At 47.6% G+C, this 12,573-nt stretch overlaps 1 protein-coding gene across 4 annotated transcripts in view; it reads right to left on the reverse strand.

Annotated features, from left to right (window-relative positions):
* LOC122550332 (pituitary adenylate cyclase-activating polypeptide type I receptor-like) overlaps positions 1-12,573 on the reverse strand; it is a 293,382-nt gene that overhangs the window by 262,760 nt on the left and 18,049 nt on the right. For 3 of the 4 annotated variants that reach the window (XM_087987625.1, XM_087987624.1, XM_087987619.1), the window contains exon 2: positions 11,638-11,689. The exons of the other annotated variant lie outside the window; for it this stretch is intronic. The gene's annotated coding sequence lies outside the window, so the exon portion shown is untranslated. The remainder of the gene's footprint in view (positions 1-11,637; positions 11,690-12,573) is intronic. 4 annotated transcript variants of the gene reach the window in all.

Genomic DNA, 12,573 nt, shown 5'->3' on the forward strand with positions numbered 1-12,573 from the left:
CAGTGACAAAGACCTGGGGAATACCCAGTGACAAAGACCCGGATAATACCCAGTGACACAGACCCAGGGAATACCCAGTGACACAGACCCGGATAATACCCAGTGACACAGACCCAGGGAATACCCAGCGACACAGACCCGGGGAATACCCAGCGACACAGACCTGGGGAATACCCAGTGACACAGACCCGGGGAATACCCAGCGACACAGACCCGGGGAATACCCAGTGACAAAGACCCGGGGAATACCCAGTGACACAGACCCGGATAATACACAGAGACACAGACCCAGGGAATACCCAGGGACACAGACCCGGATAATACACAGTGACACAGACCCGGGGAATACCCAGCGACACAGACCCGGATAATACACAGAGACACAGACCCAGGGAATACCCAGCGACACAGACCCGGATAATACACAGAGACACAGACCCAGGGAATACCCAGGGACACAGACCCGGATAATACACAGTGACACAGACCCAGGGAATACCCAACGACACAGACCCGGGGAATACCCAGTGACACAGACCCGGATAATACACAGAGACACAGACCCAGGGAATACCCAGTGACACAGACGCGGATAATACACAGAGACACAGACCCAGATAATACACAGAGACACAGACCCAGGGAATACCCAGTGACACAGACGCGGATAATACACAGAGACACAGACCCAGATAATACACAGAGACACAGACCCAGGGAATACCCAGTGACACAGACGCGGATAATACACAGAGACACAGACCCAGATAATACACAGAGACACAGACCCAGGGAATACCCAGTGACACAGACCCGGAGAATACCTCGTAACACAGACCCGGGGAATATCCCGCAACACAGATCCGGATAATACCCAGTGACACAGAACCGGAGAATACCCAGTGACATATCCCGGGGAACAGCCAGTGACACAGACCCGGGGAATACTCAGCGACACAGACCCGGGGAATACCCAGTGACACAGACCCGGGTAATACACAGTGACACAGACCTGGATAATACCCAGTGACACAGACCTGGGGAATACCCAGTGACACAGACCCGGATAATACCCAGTGACACAGACCCGGATAATACCCAGTGACACAGACCTGGGGAGTACCCAGTGACACAGACCCGGATAATACCCAGTGACACAGACCTGGGGAGTACCCAGCTCCCAATCCTGATGCCCTTGCAGCCACGTCTCCGTGATGCCCACCACGTCATACCTGCCAATTTTGATCTGTGCCACACGCTCAATTACCTTATTCCTTATACTGTGTGCATTCAGATATAACCCCTTCAGTCCTGTTTTAATCGTCCCTCTTTTCATTGTCATTCGTTTGTCCAGTATGCTTGAAGTTTGTTTGCTAACCCTTTCCATACACTCTGTCCTATTTGTGTCTGTGCTGGAGATTTTAATAACCTCTCCTGAGTTCTGCACTCTTACCTCCCTCCTTTAATTTGGATTTTTTAATTTCCCCTATAATTGAACCCTACTCCCCAACCTTCTTATTTTGTTTAAAGATCTGTCCAGAGCCCCAGTTATGTGATTCACTCGGCGTCTTGTCCCAGCACGGTTCAGATGAAGATGAAGGAAGGCTGGGTTGATGTTGGAGGGGGTCCAGAGGAGGTCTATCAGAAAGGTCCCAGGGATAAAGGACTTGTCTTATGAGGAGCGGTTGAGGATGCTGGGTCTGTACGCAATAGAGTTTCGAAGGATGAGGGGGGGATCTGATTGAAGCTTACAGGATACTGAGAGGCCTGGAGAGAGTGGACGTGAAGAAGATGTTTCCATGAGTAGGAGAGACTAGGACCCGAGGACACAGCCTCCGAGGGAAGGGACAACCCTTCAGAGCAGAGAGGAGCAGGAACGTCTTCAGCCAGAGGGTGGGGAATCTGTGGGTGTTATTGCCACAGAAGGCCAAGTCATTGAGTGTCTTTAAGACAGAGAGAGATAGCTTCTTGATTAGAAAAGAGGTCAAGGGTTACAAAGAGAACACAGGGGAATGGGGTTGAGAAACATAGAGTCATAGTGAGTGGAGAGTTTTACAGCATGGAAACAGGCCCTTCAGCCCAACTTGCCCATGCCAGCCAGTTTTCACAGTTCAGTCCAGTCCCATTTGCTTGTGTTTGCTCCATAACCCTCCAGCCCTACCCTATCCATCTACCTGTCTATGTGTTTCTTAAATGATGAAATTCTACTCACTTTCACCACTACCTCAGGCATTCCCCACCCTCTGCAATAAGAAGGGTTTGACACAAGTGGTGATAAAATATGAGAACTGATTGCATATTTCAACTTGCAATGTGTAGGATTGAAGATTTGTATGTGTTTGGGAGGGATTGATATTGGTGTCTGTGTGAGGGAATGCAGGGGCGTAGGCGTCAGGTTGAAATTGTATGAATCAATTGGACGTTTCAGTGGTTTAAGGCAAGCTCAGTGTTTTTATTATCTTAGTGCTATTGTGCTAAGTGGTTATATTGAGTGAATCTAATTGTAATTGGTGCATTATATTTTCAAATCAAGTTAACCCACACATATCATAGCTGTATGGGTGAGTCAAGAAAAACTACAGGACATAAATCGGTCACTTCAGAAATCATGTCAATTATGTTTAGATTAGATTCCCTACAGTGTGGAAACAAGCCCTTCAGTCCAACAAGTCCACACCGACCCTCTGAACAGTAACCCACCCAGACCCATTTCCCTCTGACTAATGCACCTAACAGTATGGGCAATGTAGCATGGCCAATTCACCTGACCTGCACATCTTTGAACTGTGAGTGGAATCCGGAGCACCTGGAGAGAACCAACACAGAAAGAATGTGCAAACTTCTCACAGATAGTCACCTAAGGCTGGAATCGAACCTGGGTCCCTGGTGCTGTGAGGCAGCAGTGCTAACCACTGAGCCACTGTGCCAACTCCAACTTTTGGTCTCAGCTGACACTTCAGAGAGTTGTGAACACAGCCCAGTCCATCGTCCATCACACAAACTGATCCCCCGTCCTTTAACTCTGTCTACACTTCTCACTGCTTTGGGAAGGCTGGAGACAGTGAGGACTGCAGATGCTGGAGATCAGAGTTGAGAGTGTGGTGCTGGAAAAGCACAGCAGGTCAGGCAGCATCCGAGGAGCAGGAGAATCGACGTTTTGGGCATAAGCTTCATGTTGAAGGGCTTATGCCCAGAACGTCGATTCTCCTGCTCCTCAGATGCTGCCTCGGGAAAGGCAACCCAACACCATATTAGCCCCCTCTCACCCCGGTTAGAATCTCCTCCAGCCTCTTCCATCAGGCAGCAGGTACAAAAGCTTAAACACACGTACCAACCGATTCAAGAACAGCCTCTTCCCTGCTGTTATCAGACTGCTGAGTGTACCTCTCAAACTTTAAATTTAATGTTGATCTTGATTTTACCAGTTTGACTCCAGATTAAGACACTGACAAACTCCCAACAAGACCTCACACCTAAAATACATTGTCTGACCAGAGGGGTCACCTCCATTATATTGATAACACTTCAAGTTATCTCAGGGCAGTGGCTGGAAAGAAGTTCACATATTAATCAATTGAAACCTGCACCACTATTCTAACTGATTAAAGATTTAACAGCCACCGTAGGCATGTTCAATTCATTTACATGAGTTATATGAGCCTTTGATATTTTCCTTATAAACTCTATGGCTATGGTCTTCCTCTCTCACTAGTACCTGGTGAAGGCGCAGCGCTCCGAAAGCTAGTGTTTTCGAATAAACCGGTTGAACTATAACCTGCTGTCGTGCGATCTTTGACTTTGGTTTTTTTTGTACACCTTCTCTGCAACTATGACATTGTATTCCTCGCTCTGTTCAATCATCTTGTGATCTTTGTACGGTATGGTCTGCCTGTACTGCACGCAGAACAAAACTTTTCACTGTACCTAGGTACATGTGACAACAATAAATCAAATCAAAAACACTTTAAGAGTCAAAAATCCGCCCCTACATCCTTGCAATTTTGTTGCATCTTCCTCTATCTTTTCTCGCATTTGAAATCCTCAGCAGATCTGAGATTCTGCGAGCAATTACTTCAGTGGCAAAGCAGACTCAATGGGCTTGAATAGCCTTCTTCTGCCTTACAGTCATTGCACACTCCTGCTTCCCTACCTTCTAACTTAGAGTCATAGAAATGTGCAGCACGGAAACAGGCCCGAGATGGGAATTGAACACTGGTCCCTGGAGCTATGAGGCAGCAGCGCTAACCACTGAGCCACCACCATCATGGCCTCATGGTCATACAGTCATAGAGTCATAGAGATGTACAGCATGGAAACAGACCCTTCGGTCCAACCCGTCCATGCTGACCCAGATATCCCAACCTAATCTAGTCCCACCTGCCAGCACCTGGCCCATATCCCTCCAAACCCTTCCTATTCATATACCCATCCAAATGCCTCTTAAATATTGCAATTGTACCAGCCTCCACCACTTCCTCTGGCAGCTCATTCCATACATGTACCACCCTCTGCATGAAAAAGTTGCCCCTTAGATCTCTTTTATATCTTTCCCCTCTCACCCTAAACCTATGCCCTCTAGTTCTGGACTCCCTGACCCCAGGGTAAAGACTTTGCCTATTTACCCTATCCATGCCCCTCATGATTTTATAAACCTCTATAAGGTCACACCTCAGCCTCCGACGCTCCAGGGAAAACAGCCCCAGCCTGTTCAGCCTCTCCCTGTAGCTCAGATCCTCCAACCCTGGCAACATCCTTGTAAATCTTTTCTGAACCTTTTCAAGTTTCACAACATCTTTCCGATAGGTAGGAGACCAGAATTGCACGCAGTATTCTGACTTGCTTGCCTTGACATTTGAACCCACCTCATTTCTGCGCCCTCCCCTCCCCAACCCCCAACCCAAGAGTGGAAGCAGGTCATTCAGCCTGTCAGGGCCACATTAACCCTCCGAAGAGCATCCCATTCAGACCCACCCAAATCCCTGCATTTCCCATGACCAATCCACCCTAACCTGTACATCTTTGGATTGTGGGTGGAAACCCACGCAGGCACAGGGAGAATGTGCAAACTCCACACAGTCAGTTGCCTGAGGTTGGAATTGAACTGTGCGTTATTGAGGTTTACAAAATCATGGAGGGCATGGATAGGGTGAATAGACAAGGTCTTTTCCTTGGAGTGGGGGAGTTCAGAACTAGAGGCCATGGGTTTAATGTGAGACGGGAAAAGATTTAAAAGGGACCTAAGGGACAGCATGTGGCTCAGTGGTTAGCACTGCTGTCTCCCGCACCAGGGAGATGAGTTCAATTCCAGCCTCGGGTGACTGTCCGTGTGCAGTTTGCACATTCTCCCTGTGTCTGTGTGGGTTTCCTCCGGGTGCTCCGGTTTCCTTCCATAGTCCAAAGATCAGCAGTTAAGTGAATTGGCCATGCGAAATTGCTAGGAGGGTCGGTGTGGACTTGTTGGGCTGAAGGGCCTGTTTCCATACTATCGGGAATTGAATCTAATCTAACTTTTTCACGCAGAGTGTGGTGTGTGTATGGAATGAGCTGCCAGAGGAAGTATTGGAGGCTGGTACAATTACAAAGTTTAAAAGCCATCTGGATGGGTACATAAATAGGAAAGGTTTAGAAGGATAGTGGCCAAGAGCTAACAAAAGGGACAAGATTAGGTTAGGATATCTGGGTCAGCATGGACGAGTTGGACTGAAGGGTCTGTTTCCATGCTGTAATCTCTATCACTCTTTAAGGTCACCCAGCACATGGGATGGGAAGGGGTGGGAGGTGGAGAACTGGAACTGAAGGGCAATTAAATCAAAATATCTAGTCTGTGTGTGCAAGGCTGATCACCATTTTGCAATACCCTACTCCCAAGTAGGTCAAACAAACCAGTGACAGGTAGCATCTGCTGCGAGCTGGCCACCATCTGAGCTACCATATGTCAATGAAGGATAGATGCCATTCAGTTTAGCACACTGGGAACATGCAACAGGCAGAGTGAACAGCGTGATTCAGACTTGCTTTAATCCGTCCAGCCCTCAAACCTTCCGAGGATTTGACTTTGCTCAGATTCTCGCCTCTTGCGTGTCTCCAGTTTCCACCGGCCGACAATGGGCAGCCACCCCTTCAGCTGCCAGCGATATAGAATCCTCTCCAGAAACTTCCGAGTGTCTGCCCTTTGACTTGCCTTGAAACCCATCCTTTCCTCTCAAGGCCTGCTCTTAGCATCTCCTTGTGTGGCTCACTGTCAAATCTGCCTCTGATTAGGCTCCTACAGACTGATTGCCATTTTAAAGGATGCTCTATAAATGCAAGACGTTGTTTTTCTCAAATGCTGGCCCCTTCATGTTACTCTCTTTGTCAGAGAGAATCCAAAAGCCTGCACGTGATACTTGAGAAACACATGACGTGAATATAGCTGTTGTTGTGCCTAAACCAGCAGCTCTACCGAGGTGACACTGTTTCACACAAGGACAGGGGGCCTCTCCCCCCATTCTCACACTGATCCATCCAACAACCTCACAAAAGCAGACCCTTCGATCATTATCGGACTGTACTGTCTACTTGGCTTGCACGAGAATCACACACATAGTGAAGCAGGAAGCCATTCAGCCCATCATGCCTTCACCAGTTCTCTTTCTGGTCAATGACCTGTCTTATTAGGTTAGATTCCCTACACTGTGGAAATAGGCCCTTCGGCCCAACAAGTCCACACCGACCCTCCGAAGAGTAACCCACCCAGACCCATTTCCCCTCTGACCATTGTACCTCATACCATGGGCAATCTAGCATGGCCAATTCACCTGCCCTTCACATCCTTGGACCATGGGGGGAAACTGGAGCACCCGGAGGGGACCCATGTAGACACGGGGAGAATGCACAAACTCCACACACACACAGTCTCCCTCATGATTTTGTAAACCTTTATAAAGTCACCCCTCAGCCTCCGACGTTCCAGGGAAAACAGCCCCAGCCTGTTCAGCCTCTCCCTAGAGCTCAAATCCTCCAACATCCTTGTAAATCTTTTCTGAACCCTTTCAAGTTTCACAACATCTTTCCGATTGGAAGGAGACCAGAATTGCATGCAATATTCCAAAAGTGGCCTAACCGATGTCCTGTACAGCCACAACATGACCTCTCAACTCCTGTACTCAATACTCTGACCAATAAAGGAAAGCATACCAAATGCCTTCTTCATTATCCTATCTACCTGCGATTCCACTTTCAAGGAGCTATCAACCTGCACTCCAAGGTCTCTTAGTTCAGCAACACTCCCTTGGACCTTACCATTAAGTGTATAAGTCCTGCTAAGATTTGCTTTCCCAAAATGCAGCACCTCAAATTAAACTCCATCTGCCACTTCTCAGCCCATTGGCCCATCTGGTCAAGATCCTGTTGAAATTTGAGGTAATCTTCTTCGCTGTCCACTATACCTCCAATTTTGGTGTCATCTGCAAACTTACTAACTATACCTCTTCTGCTCACATCCAAATCATTTACATAAACGATGAAAAGTAGTGGACCCAGCACCGATCCTTGTGGCACTCCACTGGTCACAGGCCTCCAGTCTGAAAAATAACCCTCCACCACCACCTTCTGTCTTCTACCTTTGAGCCAGTTCTGTATCCATATGGCTAGTTCTCCCTGTATTCTTTGAGATCTAACCTTGCTCACCAGTCTCCCATGGGGAAACTTGTCGAATGCCTTACCGAAGTCCATATGGATCACATCTACTGGTCTGCCCTCATCAATCCTCTTTGTTACTTCTAACCTAATCAATCTAACCTGCACATCCCTAAGCACTATGGAAAATTTCCCATGGCCAATTCATCTAACCTGCACGCCTTTGGATTGTGGGAGGAAACCGGAGCACCTGGAGGAAACCCACACAGACACAGGGAGAACGTGCAAACTCAACACAGTCACCTGAGGGTGGAATCAAACCCAGGTCCCTGGCGCTGTAAGGCGCTAATCACTGAGCCACCGTGTCCTACCCTAGCCAGCTCTCTCATGATTTTAAAAACCTCAATCAAATCGCCATTGTACTAGAACTCAAACCGCCAACCCACAAACATCCGTGCACGTGAAAGCAGCACAGAAACCATACTTTCCTGACTCCTTTCCCTCACCCAGAAACACAACAACCGACTAGCGTCAGAGCACACTGAGTTCCCAGGGTGGTATTCTCCCTTCCAATTCAATGGTCCTCACTGTAACCCATGGGGTGGCACGGTGGCTCAATGGTTAGCACTGCTGCCTCACAGCTCCTGGGACCCGGGTTCAATTCTAGCATTGGGTGACTGTCTGTGTGGAGTTTGCACATTCTCCCAGTGTTTCTTCCCACAGTCCGAAGATTACGCAGGCTAGGTGGATTGGCCATTGGAAATGCAGAGAGATAGGGTAAGGGTGGGTTGCTTTTTGGAGGGCTGGGGTGGGCTGAATGGCCCGCTTCCACACTGTAGGGGTCTTATGATACAAACTTCTAAATAGGAACCAAAAGAATTGCAGATGATGCGGTCAAATACTGGCAAGCAGGACGAGATTGGGTTGGTATATCTGGTCGGCATGGGCGAGTTGGACTGAAGAGTTTGTTTCCGTGCTGCACATCCCTGTGTAAATCAGAGACAGAAGCCAAAGTTGCTGGAAAAAGCTCAGCAGGTCTGGCAGCATCTGTGTGGAGAGAGATCAGAGTTAACGTTTCACGTCAAGTGACCCTTCCTCAGAACTGAGTCTCCAACAATTTCTACTTCTGTCTCATCATTACTACGCTGTTGCTTTGCCAACTGGGCCGAGCCAGAGTGAGATTAATCCCGGTACAGCACCACCTTGCGTGACAGGCGTGACACAGACAGGCGAAAGGGGCTGTCCTGTGATGACAGGTTGGGCCTGATCCTTCGAGGAATTGACAGCGAGATGCCAGGCAGATCCTCCTTGGGAAAACTCTCAAAATAACCAAGAGATAGAGGAGGAACTTCTTCTCTCAGAGAGTGGTGAACCTGTGGAGTCTTTTTTACGACCAAAGACTTTGGAGGCTGGGCCGTTAAGTATATTCAAAGTTAGGTCACACAACCCCAGGTTATAGTCCAACAGGTTTATTTGGAAGCCCTAGCTTTCGGAGCGCTGCTCCAACCACCTGACGAAGGAGCAGTGCTCCGAAAGCTAGTGCTTCCAAATAAACCTGTTGGACTATAACCTGGGGTTGTGTAACTTTTAACTTTGTCCTCCCCAGTCCAACACCGGCGCCTCCACATCACGAGTATATTCAAGGCTGAGGGAGACAAAATTTTAATCAGGAAGGGAATCAAGGGTCACAAACAAACACGGGCATTGCTGGAAAAGCTCAGCAGGTCTGGTCGCATCGTCAAAGAGAGAAAGCAGTTAACACTTTGGGTCAAGTGACACTTCGTCAGAGCTAATTGTGGCAAGGAAAGGGTTGGGATTTATGCTGGAGAAGGGGTGGGGGGGGGTTGGGGGGGGGATGGTGGGGAGAGGTGTAAATGATATGTGGAGATGGAGCCCAGAGAGAGAGAGAGAGTGAGAAAAAGAGAGAGAGAGAGAGAGAGACAGAGAGAGAAAGAAAGAGAAAGAGAGAGAGAGAGAGAGAGAGGGACAGGTGAAGGAGTGGGGGAATGAACCGCTGCCAACAGGGACCATTATTGGCTGACAGTGGGTAGTGTGTGGTAAGTAGCCCATACGGAGACAAGGACTTAATGCTTAGAGAGTCGGGTAAGGACATGGGAGAACGTGCTTCAAGCCCTAAAGTATTGAACTCGATATTAAGTCCTGAAGATTGTTGAGTTACCAAGTGGAAAATGTAGAGCTGTTTTTCCAGCTTGCACTGAGCTTCACTGGAGCACTGCAGCAAGCCTGAGACAGAGATGTTGGCCAGGGAACAGGGGTGGGGTGTTAAGGTGGCACCAACTGGAAGCTCAGGGTCCTATTTTTACGGACAGAATGTAGGTGTCCTGAGAAGCCATCAGCCAGTCTACACTGCATCTCCCTCAGTCAAGGATAATGGGGAAAGGACAAGAGGAGTGGAGCTGAAGATTATCAGATCAGCCACAATCTCATTGAATACTGCAGCAGAATCGATGGGCTGAATGGCCTACTGTCTTATGGTCCTTTGCTATTGGCAGGGCGGCTGGGGATCGGGTGAAATTGTCGATCTAATTCAATAGATTTATGAAGTTAAAAAGAATGAAGACAATAGCTAATCAAGCTTTGAATGTAATACTTTACATTGATATTATTGTTGGTCGTTGTTCCTCTTAAAGTGCAGATTCATTTTCTTTCCTGGCACACAGCAATCAGACCTTAGGAATTTGGGTAAAACTTTCCAACCGTGATGCTGCTTGGTGTATCTCATTTGGCATCTAACAATTCATCCATCACACAGTGGAATGCTAAAAGGAGCTACTGATGAGCCCTAGCACTGAGTTTCTATCATCTATATTACAAAGGGATTTGAGAAAACCATATTCGGTCCAAGCCAAATAGTTAATCATTGTAGCCAAATTTGCCGATGATGCTTAAGTAGGTGGGACAGCGGGTTGCAGGGAAGAAAGGAGACATTTACAAGTGGGTATCAGTGACTGGGTCAAAGTTTGACAGATCAGGTGGAGTGTGGACAAGTGCGAGCTTATCCATTTCGGTCAGAGGTTTGGAAAGGCAACTTATTTTCGAAATGGAGAAGGACTTCCAAGTCTTTCGGTGCAGAGGGATCTGAGTGTCCTTGGGCATTACACTCAGTAACCATAATATTGTGCAAAAGATTAGTATGGAGGTTCGGCAGGTAATAAGGAAGGCAAATGGAATTTTGATATTTATTGCAAAAGGAATAGAGTATAAAAGTAGGAAGGTTTCTACAAGGCATTTATTAGACTCCACTCAGAACACTGCCCACAGTTTTGGCCTTGAGAAGGGACATTGTTGTATTGGGGTCAGTTCCGAGGAGATTGATTCCAGAGATGAGGGGCTCGTCTATTGAGGAGAGATTGAGAATTTAGGCCAATACTCTCTGGAGTTTAGAAGAACGAAAGGCGATGTAATTCAGGTAAATAAGCTGCTAAAGAGGATTGACAATGCAGACATAGAGAGGGTGTTTCCTGACGTGGAGCAATCTATAATGAGAGCTCATCGTTCTAGGATGAGGGCCAGCAGATTTTAAACAGGGATGAGGACAAATTACTTCCTTGAGAGGATCGTGATGCTGCAGAATTCACCACCTCCCCCCACCCCACCCCCAAGAGTGTGGTGGATGCTGGGACATTGAGTACATTTAAGGAGGCGATAGATAGGTTTTTATTTCGTAACAGGTTAAAGGGTTATGGAGAGTGGGCAGGAAAGTGGAGTCGGGACTGAGATGGTTGGATTAAAGAGCAGGGCAAGCTTGTGGGGCTGAATGGCCTCCTCCTGCTCCTAGCCCTTATATTAACTGGCTAAAATAAATCGAGTTTTCTAATTATTTTGAGCCGTTATCGCACCTGCCCTATAAATTCTAATGTCAATGCAAGAAACATCAGGATCATCCACAATTAATGAGTTTCAAAACGGAAGGTTTTCATGGTGTGAGTGATAGCGTTGAAGGAGATGATTTCACGGTTACTCTATGCAAGATTTGCTTAGAAAAGAGCAAATTGTTACCTTAAAATAGTTCCTTACAGGGTCGACAGAAATATCGGAGACAGTGTATATTCTGAAAGAGGTAAGAGAGGTGATCAGGTATCATGGAGGGTGAGAATAAGCACAATCTTATTATTCCACCGAGTAACCATAATATTGTTCGCTCAGTCATTAAACGTTCCCATAAATTTAGACATAACCTATTGGGAATCTGCCCAGGATATTCGGTCCAAGCTGGGGAATGTGTTTCGGTTCTGTCCCCAGGGACTGGACCCTCTCCCTTGCGGATGAAGTGGGGATCTGATTGACACGTATGGGATACTGAGAGGCCTGGAGAGAGTGGACGTGGAGAAGATGCTACCATGCATAGGAGAGACTAGGACCTGAGGACACAGCCTCGGAGGGAAGGGACCACGCTTCAGAACTCAGATGGGGAGGACTTTCTTCAGCCAGAGGGTGGGGAATCTGGGGGGCTCATTGCCAAGTCACTGAGTGTAAAGACAGAGGTGGATAGGTTCTTGATTGGTGATTGGATCAAGGGTTACGAGGAGAAGGCAGGAGAACAGGGTTGGGAAACATATCAGCCATGATCGAATGGGGGAGCAGACTCAATGCGCTGAATGGCCTAATTACTGCTCCTATATCTCAGGGACATAAAGAGAGGTTGTGAACACATTGGTGAGTGCACAGAAACAACTTACAAAAAAAGACTGAGGAACTTGCCTGAAGAGAATAGATCGAAGGGGTTGGAACCATTCTCCTTGGAGAGAAGTCTGGGAGGAGATTTGATCAGGGTTTTCAAAATGGTGAGTGGACTGGATGGAATAGATAGCCGTTCCTGCTTGTTGTAGGAACAAGAGCGAGAGGGCGTAGATTTAAAGCGATTGCCAAAGACGCAAGGGAGATGTGAGGAACAATGTTTCTACCCAGTGAGTAGTTCAGGTCTAGGATGCGCTG

Source organism: Chiloscyllium plagiosum, unplaced genomic scaffold (genome assembly GCF_037043375.1).
Source record: "Chiloscyllium plagiosum isolate Xiang-an unplaced genomic scaffold, Cpla_swu_hap1 HiC_scaffold_5, whole genome shotgun sequence".
Classification (NCBI taxonomy): Eukaryota; Metazoa; Chordata; class Chondrichthyes; order Orectolobiformes; family Hemiscylliidae; genus Chiloscyllium; species Chiloscyllium plagiosum.